We start from the raw sequence: 13,573 nt of genomic DNA on the forward strand, positions 1-13,573 counted from the left end.
TGGGATCTTGCTTGTTGGGTGTTCGATAAGCTTTTGTGATGTAGTTAAGATGGTCGTTTTTGAGGTGGGGAAAATTTTCATTGACTATCTTGTTAAATAGGTGTTGCATTCCCTTGCTCTGGAATTCCTCACCTTCGTCCACTCCAATTATGAGAAGGTTAAATTTTTTAGCATTATCTGCTTGCTCTTGAATTTCCCTTTGGTTTAATTTGAGTGATTTTTCCGTATCTGTCACTTTTTGGTCCAGTTGGTGTATTCTGTCTTCTGTATCTGACACTCTACCTTCCATTTCATTCACTCTGTTGACCGTGGCTTCTATTGTGGTTTGCATGGAGGAAATGGATCCCTTTATGGATTCAATGTTGGTTCTCAGAGTACTGATCTCACCTCTCAATGAGGTGAGATCAGTATGCATTACCTCTAATTTGGCGTTTATCTCACTTCTTACTGAGGTTTGTGCAGCTTCTATTTTTGCATCCAACTTTTGTTCAATATCCTGTATCTCTTTTGATAATTCATCCTTGTGCTCTTTCAATTTCTGATCCATTTCTCTCTTTATTTCTTGAGTCATTGCCTCCAGCAACCCTTGGATGTAGCTTCTGTGTTCCATTCCTGCTTTGCTCCCACTGGGGCTCTCCCCTGCATGGCTGCTGGCTTTTGAGGTGAGCTTGCTGTCCTGGGTGGTGGTAAACCTTGTGATTTTTCTCTGTGATTTTCGCATGGGGGTTCAGGAGACTGCTCTTCAATTTTGTTTTCGTGTGTCTGTCTTTGCTTGGTTGCTGATTCTGTATTGGTAGAGAGAGTCTGTGCCTGATCTGGGTTCTGTTGGGAGCCTATTTCCAGCTGCTATTCTGACTTACTTAGGATTCTCAGCTCTCTGCTGTAGATTGCTGGCAATTCCCGCCTTTGGAAGGGTTGAGCAGCCTAGACTGCTTGTGTTTGCTCCTACGGGTGCTCTTGGGAAGATCAGATGCTCTGGATGCACTCTCCCAAATACTGGAGTCTGCTATGGGCTCCTGATGTGTTTTTGTTTGTTTGTTTTGGGCTGGTTGTGGGCTTGAACTCTAGGTTTGGGTGCTGTCCCTCAGCTCTTCAGCTCAAGGCTGGCACCCTACCATTTGAGCCACAGCACCACTTCTGACCCTTTTTGCTTTTGTGATGCTGAGGAATCAGATCCAGGGCCTCATACATCCAAGACTATCACTCTATTGCTGAGCCGCCTTATCAGCCTGAGCTCCTGCTTACTATCAGGTGCTGGCAGCCTGTGTTGCCCAATTCCCAGCCTAGGGTATATGGGTGGAGTTTTGGTGGGGTTTGGGCTTCTCTTGTCCTGAGCCTCCAGGTCTTTTGTTGTCACAGGCGTGCTTCCCGGGGAGTGTTGTTTCCTGGTTTTCTCCCATCTGTTGAGGCGTATGCTCAGCTTTTTACTTCAGTTGGGAGGAGTTGGTTGTGTTGTTCGGGTGCCGGATCCCCGGGCCTGGTTCCGGCCCCAGCCTGGAGAGCGCTCGTTAGGCCTGTGCTGATGTGTATACCACCTAGGTTATGCAGCCTGTAGGACACAGTTCAAATTTCTTCTACTGTTGGTACTCTTGACCCAGGGGCGCTGTTCCTGGCTTGGGCATTTAAGCTCCCTTCCAGGGGCACTCTTGTTCTGGCCTGGCCAGCAGAGTGTGCTCCACCGGCTGGTGGAGCTCTCGAACAGTTCCCAGTTTTAGTGGGTCCTGTGGTCCGGGTGTTGGGGTAGGGAGTCTAGGTCAGGGTCTCGGGATTCCCTCCAGCTCTGGTCTCCCTTGAGGGATACACTGTCCCCTGTGGGGTACTCACCCTGGAGCTGGCTGTTTCTGTGTGGTGTAGGTCGTCAGTTGTTGTTGCAATCCGAGTTCAGTTGGGGTGGTTGCGGGCTGGGTTGGGCGGCCCCCTCCGGGTCGTTGGGATTGCGATTGGGCGGGTGGTCTGCCAACAGGTCCCTTTGTCGTGCTGCTGGTGCTGGGCGGCTTTGGCGGGATGGAGCCTCTCCACTCCGGTGGAGAGTGCGGGGTGGGAGTGGGATCCTCGTGGAGACTCCCATCTGGTAGGTTTCTCTGTTCCTGGCGATCCGCTGTTCTGCAATCCGGTACCTGATGATCTGCAAGCAGTCCCCTGTGTCTCTGGGGCTCCGGCAGCCCCCGCCGGGCCGGCTGGCCGGCGGCTTGGCACACTGCCCCGCGGCCAGTAAAGGTTGGGGGAGGGGTCTTCGCTCTTCTCTGTTCTGAAATTCTTCTTTTCCTCTCTTTCTTTTTTTGTTATTTTCCACCTCTGGTTTTTCTCTGAGTGTTCGTCTTTTTGTTGTTGTCGGTCTCTTGGGGAGATTAAGCGTTGGAACTCGAACTCTCTTTTCGGTTGGAGAGAGCTGTGGCGTTTCCCTACTGCCCCGTCGCCATCTTGGTCCCCCCTCCACACTGCTTTTTAACATATAATTCATGTATGCATAATATACACACATTATGTAGCAGTGTTTTTTTGTCAGTCATGGGACGTGAACTCTGGGTCTGGGCTCTGTGCCTGTGCTGTTCAGCTCAAGGTGAGTGAAAGATTAAAAATTGACCATTACCATTACTAACTTGCTAACTGCTGATTCTGCTTCTGTAAACTTGCTTATGCTAGCATTGACCCTTCCCTTCCCAGAAATGAGTTAAGAAGTTTCAGGGACCAGATGCCGGCCCCAGGACAAGGTCAGTGGTCGTAGATAAAGAACAGACAGTACGTGTTCCTCAGTTGCCATTTAGAAATTCCCCAGACAGGACCTTGAGATAACGACCACCTGGCAAGACCACAAGCTAAGCCAAATGTCAACCAATCATAGGATTGTAACCATGTAAACCGCCCCCCTTAAACCAACCATGGGCCAGTCATTTTACAAAGAGTGTTACAAAATTTCCCGCGTGGCAAAGTGATTGTTGGTGTATATGGTGACCTTTAAATGGACCAATCATGGGATGCTTTGTGTTATGCTAATTTTGTGGTTTTTGCTTTTAAATTAGCCTGTAACCTCTGCTCGGGGCTCCCTGTCTGCCCGAGACAGAGAGTCCGTTTGGGCAAACGTCAAATAAACTCCTCTTGATTATTGCATCTCCCACCTGGAGTCTGAGTTTTCTGGGGCGCCCTACCATTGACGAAAGTATACTAGGGGGCTAGGGTCTTTCAGTGAGCTCTCTACCACTTGAGCCACAGGACCAGTTTTGGTTTTCCAGTAGTTTATTGGAGATAAGCGTCTCGTGGCAGGGCTGGAAGGTGGCTCAGTGGTAGAGTGCTTGCCTTGCATTCATGAGGTCCTGGGTTCCATACCTCAGCACCACATAAGCAAAAAAGAAAAAAGCCGGAAGTAGAGTGCTAGCCTTGAGCTGAAGAGCTGAGGGACAGCGCGCAGGCCTAGAGTTAAGGGCCCATGACCGTAACCCCCCCTCAAAAAAAAAAGTCTTGTGGACTTTTCTGCCCAAGCTGGCTTTGAAATGGGAACCTCAGATCTCAGCCTCCTGAGTAGCTAAGATTACATGTGTGAGCCACTGGAGCCCCCATATGTTAGTACTTTTCTACTTACACATCATTCTCAGGTGAAAAATTAGGACTATAGGCAATGCCCTTGCTTTCCTGACTTGGAACGTGAATATAATGAAACATATAGAAATGCTACAAAACCTCTTTTAGACATATATTCATGTGTGAGAAAAATTGCCTTTTCTCTCAGCATATTGCTTAATAGTTCCTGCTTTGGCCTGGAAGCTTAGTTCTTAAGGAAAAGAGGAACTGCATAGGGATAAAGGATTTGTCTGAAGTAAAATTTCTCTTAAACAGGTCTTTCCAGTTGGGATTATGACACACCCTGGACTAGTCCAGAGCTAGTATATGAACTTATGAACTGTTAATCTTACCTCAAAATCACCTTCTGTAAATACATTTTATCCTATTCAAATGAGCCAAACATGAGCAGATTAGATTGTAACCCTGAGCACAACCAATCTGAGCAGAGAGGCAGGGCCTGTTGCTGTATTAGTGATAAATAATGGGGCCGACTGCTTGCTCTGTGTGCCTGCTTGCCAGATTTTTGGCTGGTAGTGCATGCTTGTGTGTGCAAGTAAATTTTGCTTTGCTGCTGATTCATTTTTGTGTTTATCATCGTGACTGCAGTGGTTCTTGGAGAATATATTTATAACGCATTGTAAAATAAATAAATGCCAGTGTTACAAAAGTAATGGTGTATTGCTCAGAGCAACAAGGAGCTAATGTTTGAATAGTGTGAAACTACAGAGCAGACCACCAGATGATGACCACACTCCATTGTTGCTCTTCACACAGTCAGACTGTGTCAGGGAAGCAAAAGGTGGACTACAACATGCCAGGATAGACAAGGTTTATTGGAACATCACATGTTATATACAGCATACAGAGATAAGGAGTAAATCTTACAGTCAGCCCGCAGAGTGTTAATCTTAAGCAGTTTTATGGGAGCATAGACAATGAGAATTTAACTTTAAGTCACTATGGAGGAATAGCGAATCCTAATCAACAAATGTGCAGCAGTTAGTTACAGTAATCAAACGTTGTGAGAGGTAGGTAAAGCAGACATGAGTACACAAAGGGGTTCTGGAGGCAATGTCCTAAGTGTTCTCCACAGATTCCCCCTTTTTGTTTTAATGGCAGATCCAACTCCCAGTTAGTTATCCTTTTCCCCCTCCTCTGTAAATTTTATTTTAACAGGATTACATTGGTAGGAATAGCATTGGCCATGCTGGGGGTTTGAGGTGAGATTCGTCAGACAAGAATAGTGAGGGCCCTTGTGCATAAGAGCCCGTCTCAGTTACCTCACATCACCATCTAGCACAGTAATAAACATTAGCCCCACCACAGTTAGAAATGTCCAAAGCAGGTCTATTAATACCAGGGCATATATAAATCTCAGTATCTTGTCCTCTTCAGAATAGGGGAGTAGCGTGGATATTGGGAGGTCCACACATGTGGCATGGGGTATCCTCATGGGCTCCCACACTCAGGCTGTTCTACTATAGTCCAGAAAAACAAGGAAAATTTAAAACAAAGTGCAGACATAGCTAAGCAATCCCGGGTACCTGGTGTCTTTCAAGAAAGCCAGTTCCTTGTATGTGCCTTCAAGTAAGCCCAGAGGTCAAGATGACCTTTCAACTTTACTGTAAGCTCCCAACACCCCGTCTCTGTTTCAAGAAGCGAACCCGCCTGTCTTAGGTTGGGTGGATCACCTTGTCTGCCTTACCCGTCATGGGGAACTTCTTCAGAGCGAAGCTGAAGGCCCTGTCTTAGGTTGGTCAGACTGGCACCCCCTCTTACCCGTCTCTGGCTGCGGTTCCTCTCGGGGGAAATTTACTCACTTGGAGCTTGATCTTAGGTAACTGGCTGGCTAAACTCATAAGAGTTTTGCAGGGCACGTATAATGCAAGGAAGGCATAGAAAAAGCATCAGCAAAAGCACTTTCAGGCCAAGAGTGAGGGATGGGATAGCAGTCTTTGCCACTTCAGAGTCCAGAGGTGGGGATTGTTCTAGAGCAGGATTATTATTTTTTTGGGGGGGGGGGTTCGGTTGCAAGGCCTGAGCTTTGGGCCTGGGCATTGTCCCTCAGCTCTTCAGCTCAAGGCTAGTGCTCTACCACTTGATCCACAGCACCATTTCCGGCTTTTTTTTCTGCTTATGTGGTGCTGAGGAATCGAACCCAGGGCCTCATATGTGCAAGCCAAGCGCTCTACCACTGAGCCACCTTCCCAAACCCTCTAGAGCAGGTTTTAGACATATTTACACAAAGCTAAACAAAAGGTGGTTGTACAAGCAACAGGTAAAAGAACAATTAGAGCAGGTAAAATTAAACTATTTAGCTGCTACAGAAATATTAAACAGTCCATACATAATGACAAAGGGTGGTGATCAAAATGAAGGTCAGTCCACCAGGTCGAAGGGACAGCTTCTCTTGTGGTGCTATTGATAATTTCTGCATTGTCAGTGCTGATCACTGCCCAGGTCACCCATTGAGGTTGATGTGAATTCCAAAGCCATTGCCAGGACTGGGAGGGTCAGGATAGCCATCAGCTAGAGTATTACCATCTGCAATTGTCAAAGAACACAAGAGCTTCTCAAAGGCTGGTTGCCCTTGGGGATGGTTAGTTTATCCTTGGGCATCCTGCTGTATAGAGGAAATGGGTAAAAACTTAAGGTTCCTGGCAGGGATCCAAATGGAGGCTGTCTCCCCTATGGGAAAAACGCATCCAAATCCCCTGCCCATGGTAACTAGGGGGTCAGGTCCTCTCCATTGTTGTGTCAGGGGGTCCTTCCACCTGACTTTCTTGGGGCTTATAGTAAAGTAGTCCGCAGTGCTTCTGAAATCTGGATTCAGTGGCTCCTTTTGAATAATTTAAAATGTTAACGGTAAACAAAGCTATCTATAACTGTATATGGGGGCTATCTCTCCATTTTTGTTGTCATAATTGCTCCATAAGATATTGGTAATTTCTTTCTATGATACTTTGGCCTTGGAGATTATAGAGAATTCCTTTAGTATGATGAATATGCCATTAGTCCAAAACGTGTCTTCTGCCTCTTTTGCACTGCCAGTGACCTCCTCTTTTTGGGCGGTACTCCTGGCTTCTGGCCTGGTCAGTTCAGCCTCCTGAGTAGCAGAATTGCAGGTATGAAGGATAGATGCGTGATTTATTTGAGATTTTTAACCACCTTCTTTCATGGACATTACAATCAAAGAAATGCTTCCCCTTGAAAAGGGAAGAGGGTAATGATTGGAGAAGAGTGCTGAAGATCAGTGTGTGATCTCTAGTGCAGGGGTGGTTACAGGCTCATTAGTTCATCCACAGATGCTGGGGAAAGTCCAAATTCAAATGATTGTGCTTGGAAAATCCACCAGGTGTTTCTGGGACACCACCTGCATTGACTCAGGGCCTCTTTGCCCCTTTACTTCTTGTTTTTCTCTCTCTCTTTTTCATCGTCCAGGTCATGTAGAGCGGGGTTAGTTTACTGAAGTAATTCATTAAGTATATTTTGTCCAACTCGTTACATCTTCCCTCACCTTTCTCCTATTTTCCCTATCTTGACAATCTCGTGTCCCTTTCATAAATGACTTGTTGTACCATCTATCCTTTTGGATGTCCTGGATGGTAATTCTTGCTGTTGGATTCTCCACTAGGATTTTCTGAATCAGAGCCAGAGGAGCAGAATCAATTTTTTTCCAGGGCATGAGGTACGTTCTTTTTTCTTTCCAATCACAATATTGTGGACAACTGTCACTGGGCTCTTCCCATGGTAAATCTCCAGCCAACATTTCAGTAAGAACTATGCCACAGGACCAAACATCAGCTGGTTCTGCATGACATTCTTCTCTCTTCAGAAGTTCTGGAGCCACATAAGGTAAAGTACCACACATGTTTGTCAAGAAACGCTCACAATTCTTATGGCGAAATACTGTGGCCAAGCCAAAGTCACAGATTTTGAGGTTATCCCTTTTGTCCAAGAGGAGATTCTCTGGCTTAATATCTCTATGAGCTATTCCAATACCATGCAGATAAAACACCCCTGCCATGAGTTGATGGAAGAACCTGTGAGCATCTTCTTCAGGCATGCCTATATCTGGCTGTATTCTATCAAAAAGGTCTCCACCACTACAGTATTCCAAGAATAGATATCGCATATTGCCTTCTCTCCTGTGACCATAGAATTTCAAAACATTCTCATGGTTTAACATTTGATTAATGCAGATTTCTTTCTTCATATTTTCCGGAGAGTTCCTGGCCCGCTTCATGTCTACAATCTTCACTGCAACTGCCTGTTTAGTTGCTCTATTCACAACAAGCTGAACTTTTCCATAGGTACCTTTTCCCAGGGTTTTCACCAAGTCCCAGTCTCCACAAAAGGGCACTCTCATGACTTTACCAATCAGTCTGGCAGACTTGTCCTGGGCCGGCCACCTTGATGCACCTTTGTTTTCCGTGAAGAAACCTGCAAATGAAGCTGCCATGATTACAGGTACAGGTTAATGTCTCCCGAAGGGAGTAAGCAACCAACGTGGGTCAGATGGACCCTTGTTCTGTTGCTTACAACCGCCACTGAGAAGAGGCTGAATCCACCAGCCTGAGCCTTCGCCACTGCCTCTGTTCCTGGGAGCTTTGTCCTTTCTTGCTGGCTGTGAGGTTTGCCCTAGGAGTGTTGGTCACCTCAGCCTGTTCTGGAGCCTCTGTTTGAAGTCCTTTCCCTGCTCGCTCTTCACGTCCTTCCTCCAGCAGCCTGGACCAAGCAAATGAAGTCCAGGCCATGCTGCTCTCCTTTATATGCAGGACATGATGAGCCCACCCTTCCCTTTCTGGGAGGGTTTGGCCTTGCAGAAGACTTCAGCAGCAGGGTGTGTCTTGTCTGGCCCCTGCCTTTATTCCTGGCTACTGCAGAGGCTGAAATCTGAGTATGTAGGTTCCAAGCCAGCTAGAGAAGGAAAGTCTGAGAGAACTTTTTCTTTCATTTATTACCAAAAACAAACAGGCAAAAAACCAGAAGTGGAGCTGAGACTCAAGTAGTAGAGAACAAGCCTTGAGCACAAAAGCTTAGGACCCAGGACGAGAGTTGAAGCCCTAGCACTTGCACAAATTCTTCATGAATTTTTGTGCTTTTTTCAAGTTCTCAGCTTCATCAATGTAGGTACATCTTGGTTTATCACAGTTCTAACCTTTCTAGTCTTGGTAATTTTCTCAAGATTAATGGCTTTCTCTGGAATTGGTTTAAATAAAATCATTACTGTTTCTTTCTTTTTTTTTTTTTTAAATCAGTCATGGGTCTTGGACTCTAGGCCTGGGCATTGTTCCTCAGGTCTTTAGCTGAAGTCTAGTGCTCTATTACTGGAGTCATAGTGCCACTTCCGGTTTTCTGAGTGGTTTATTGGAGGTAAGATCTTCACAGGCTTTCCTGCCTGGGTGGCTTGGAATCTCAATGTGCAGATCTCATCCTCCAGAGTAGATAGGATTACAGACTTGGGGCACTAGCGCTGGCTTGGTTGTAGATTTGTTGGTGCGGGGAGAGTCTCCCACTTACCCCATAAAGTTTGGAGAGTGCCCCAAATTCTACTTATACTTCCTGAAGGGTGTGTCCTCATAGAAGCCCTCAGGAGCTTGGTGTTGCATGCCCAGGATTCTAATCCTGGCTACTGAAGAGGCTGAGATCAGAGGATATAAGTTCCAAGAGAGGTAGAGCTTTGTTATCACCAATTTACTAACAAAATAGCCAGAAGTGGAGCTGAGGTTCAGGTGGTAGAGTACAAGCCTTGAACACAAAACTTAGGTCTCCAGACCAGACTTGAAGCCCTAGCTCCAGCACTAAAACCTGCAGGAATTTGTGTGTTTGTTTAAAGCAACGATCTCAGTTTCATCGATGTAGGCTCTTCTCCTTGAAATCCTTGTGGTTTCATTTTGTTCTAGACAGACTTCATAATTGGCTACAGGTTAGTGGGCTCCTGGGGGAGTAGAGAAAAGAAGAATCTCATAGTTTTATCCACAGGGATAATAGGTATGAGGAGAGCCTCCCACTTGCCCCAGGAGGTTTGGAGGTGTCTTGCGTGAAGCAGCCTGGAGTTTGCACATCAGTCTTATTCCTACCATCTACCTGATATGGAGCTGTTTAATGAGCTTCAGTGACATTGAGTGCTGCAGGAAGTGGATTTTTAATTACTGAATGGTGGAATCCAAGTGCCATTTAGAGCAGTGCCTAGAGTATCCAAACCATGGAAACTAGGAATGCTGAAACCTCAAGCAATGCTGACAATGATGTCCACACAAAAGTAGCTGGGTCTACAGTTCAGGTGCAAATGTGAAAGATGGTGAAGTTTGTTGTCAGATATTGCTTCCACTTTTTACAACTGATTTGGCAGGCTGTGCAAATGAAAATATTAGTATATGACAGCATATTCTTGCTAAGACTCAGCTGTAGTGGAAGCATTTTTCTTGAATTCAGATGTGTGTGTATGTGATGCTGGAGTAGTGATGGAACCATAGGGAATGTCCCCCTTGATTGTCTGTGAGAATTGGCTCCATAGGTAAAATTTGAATGATGTGGAAACAGTGTAGTGAAGGAATCAAATACTGAGCTTAGTAGAAAACTGGAGTTTGGTGGAAGGAAATCTCAGGTAGAAATAGCATTGGGACAGGGTGTGGCGGAGGCAGAAATTCAGTGGGATTTTCATGTTATTGGGACTTAAACCATGATGTAGGTAAATTTAGGTGGTCAGAATTGCTACTGGAAATCATTGCGCGAAAGAAGGAATAAGACTGGAGAGAGGAGGACCACTGAGGATGCTAGCCTGCTCTATGTGAGTGGCTGGTGGCTCATCTGAGTTAAAGAACTAGTCTGAGATCTGCAGGCCAGCATACAGCCTTGAATGTCCTTAGCTGGGGGGAAGAAAAGGAGCCCAAGGTTGATTGTTTTAAGTCAAAAAGATGGATGAGTCCAGTTATATAAAAGCATAGCCCCAAGGGCCTTGAATACTACCTTTTTAGATGCTGATTTGACTAACCTGTGTTGGCAATAGCACTCTCCTGTTCCTAAGTAGAGCTCCCAAAATACAGCTGGAGTCAGGGGATAGTGGTAGGGTTGTTCTTATACTTTTTTTTGGTCTGAGTCTGTGATTATATGCAAACTATCTTTTAGCAAACATCTATGTAGAACAGTGTTCAATTAGAAGGAATATCAGGCCTGTTAAATTTCATGAAACCATCATGATAACTGTTGCATGATTTTTGGTAGGAGTTGGATTTCAATTTCTCTTAATACTGAGATGGAGTCATGAGGACTGACTCCTGGCATAAGTCTCAAGTTACACAGTGATAGCATCCTCAGACCCTACCGTGGGCAGGCATCTGTCTCAGCATGCTGTTGAACCAGATCTTCTTGGACTGTTATAAGTCGGGCCCTGACATTGCTCTGAAGAACCTTGTCCAGTGCTTAGTTTCCAGTGTTTTCCCTACCTGGTATACACCGCTTAGATATACAGCTGTCTTTCTGACCATGTGCTTTGAATGTGGATGCATCTCTTGAATGCTTCTTATACTATTTTCAGTGTTTTTGGAATTTATAGTGGGAGTGGTCTCCTGACTTTGATCAGAACTCTAGGCTTCTTTTGTTGTACTCTGAGGTTCTTTCTTCATATCTATGAAAACATAGAAAGTAAGAAGAAGTTTAGCTGCATTTCTTATAGAGTCTCTTCTACTTCTTTCTCACCTAACGCTTGTGTTCAGTGTGAGCTCTGAAATTCATGTTCCAGGTTCGTTTAGGCACATGCACTTTACATGATGATACCTCCAGGAAGGAGTCTGTTCACATTCTCCCTACTGAATACCTCATTTTCTTCAGTGATAATTTTAAGATCTGCCTCAGTCCCTGCAGGCCATGTACAGACACCTCCCCATCTCTTGGCCAAGTTTCTGCCCAGTACCTGTGTTACCTAGGAAACTGGCACACCTGGAAGCAGACAGTTTCCTCTCCTGGTAGGTTACATCCTGGTCATTCGTCTCATCTGAATATAAGATGGTTCCAGGCCCTGAGGTCACATCCAGATCCAGTGTGACCATATATTTCCTCCACCTGGCCACACCTATCTCTGTCCCATGAGTCCTGGCTTGAGGGTGGGGTACCCCTTTTGGCCATGCCTCTCCACCAGGCACCCACTGTGCAGCACTTTCGTAGATAAACTTCCTTTCCTGTATGAATTCCACATGATATTCTTTTCATTGGCTACCTAATGAAACTACCTATTGACTATACTTTACATTAATCACTTAAGAGCTTCGATTTCAACTCACCAATGATTTAGTGGAAGTTTGTTTCATTGCTTATAAGGACTTGTGACTTTAAATGCATGAAGGATTTTCTTGGGTTCTTTGATACTTTTTTTTTTCTTTTGGTCCAGTTCTGGGACTGAACTCTGGGCATGGGCGCTCTCCCTCAGCTCTTCAGCTCAAGGCTAGTGCTCTACCACTTGAGCCACAGCTCCACTTCTGGTTTTTTTCTTTTTGCTTATGTGGTGTTGAGGAATCGATCCCAGGGCCTCATGCATGCAAGGCAAGCAGTACCACTGAGCCACCTTCCTGGCCCCGATAGTTTTTTTTTTTTTTTAACGGAAAATCTCTACAATTCAGTCATAGTTGCATGGTGCACAGCCAGGAAGAGTTCTCATGAGACTCTGGCTGTGAGCCCTCCAACCAATGTCTGAGTCTCCTGGAAGTGTTCCTCTGGGGTGTGGGTATTCCTTACGGAAGTGGGGTCCTCCTGGGATATGAAAGCCATTTGCTGTTTGAGATGCCATCTGCTGTGAACCTGAACTTCTCTTCTTGCCTGGTTAGTGTCAAAGCTATCCTCTGCTATGTGAGGGTATTAAGGTAGGAGACTGTGCTTGTGGGTATGCTTCTGGAATGAAGACAAACTTACTTATTCTCATCTTCCTGTCCAGGACTACAAGCTTTTTATGAATGTTTAAGATAATTTTATGAATGTGTAGGGTATGGGGGCATTTGAAAGACCCCATATGAAAGCACATCTAAATTCAATGCTTCATATCCCAAGAATCTTAGGGGAGAGGAAGGTGACAATTAACTCGTGGGCCATCAGGAAGGGAGGGCCATCCTCTTTTCATAATCCTTGAAAATGGACTATGCTCAGCTAAGGCCTCTTGAGAAATGAATTTGTGCTAAGGGTCTGCCTGAGCAGAAGAGAAGAGGTTCCTAAAGCTTGCTGGTGAGCCCTGTCTTCCTCTGTGGTTCCCTGATCACTTCTGAACAAATGTTCTTGGATACCTGAGATCAGGAAGGAGTCACCATCGAATGCTTTCCCTTACACAATTGATGCATGAGCCCTTCTGAATATGAGTACTCTCTGGTAGAATTGTGTAAAAGAGTGTCTTCAGAGACCACAAAGCATGTTCCCAGAAAGGACAGGAGGGCAGTTGAGGTAGCCCATGGGTAGAAATTTGGCTTTAGACCAGTCTCCAGTTCTCCAGCGTAACACCCAGTCATATGAGGGCATGATCTAGACTGCCTTCTGCATTGCTTGTAAGTCCAGGTATTACTCAGACTGTCCTGAGAAGGAGAAGGTCAATTTGAGGGTCATTGAGCTTTCCTTACCTTCATGGAGTTGATCTGTGGAAATCTAGGTCTGCTCCTCTGAACTTCCCATAGTGGGATTATTGTCTTCCAACGAAGTCATCAAGATATCACTTAGACGCAGTATCCAAATTTCAAGATCAACAAGTGGGTACCTATCCAGTAGGTGTTGGGCCAATGTTTCACCAAAGGAGTGATTGCATCATGGCATTCTACCATGTTGCTATACCACAATTCATGACTTCAGAGAGAAACAGAAATTCTCAGCACAGACACTGGCCATTTGAATATGCCTACAATGCTCAAACATAGCAACTTAGAGTAAATGGCAACTTGTATAATTGCCACAAGGAGCCTTTTCCTTCAATTGCAGTTACTTGCTATTTTGTACCATGGAGGGACTGGTGCCGTACTGTGTGGCCAGAGGATGTTGGTAC

At 45.4% G+C, this 13,573-nt stretch overlaps 1 pseudogene; it reads right to left on the reverse strand.

The window, feature by feature from the left end:
* Positions 1-6,848: 6,848 nt before the first annotated feature.
* On the reverse strand, positions 6,849-7,927 carry LOC122123353 (annotated as a pseudogene).
* Positions 7,928-13,573: the final 5,646 nt, after the last annotated feature.

The sequence above is a fragment of the Dipodomys spectabilis genome, unplaced genomic scaffold (assembly GCF_019054845.1).
Source record: "Dipodomys spectabilis isolate Male_0828 unplaced genomic scaffold, ASM1905484v1 ptg000227l, whole genome shotgun sequence".
Taxonomy (NCBI): Eukaryota; Metazoa; Chordata; class Mammalia; order Rodentia; family Heteromyidae; genus Dipodomys; species Dipodomys spectabilis.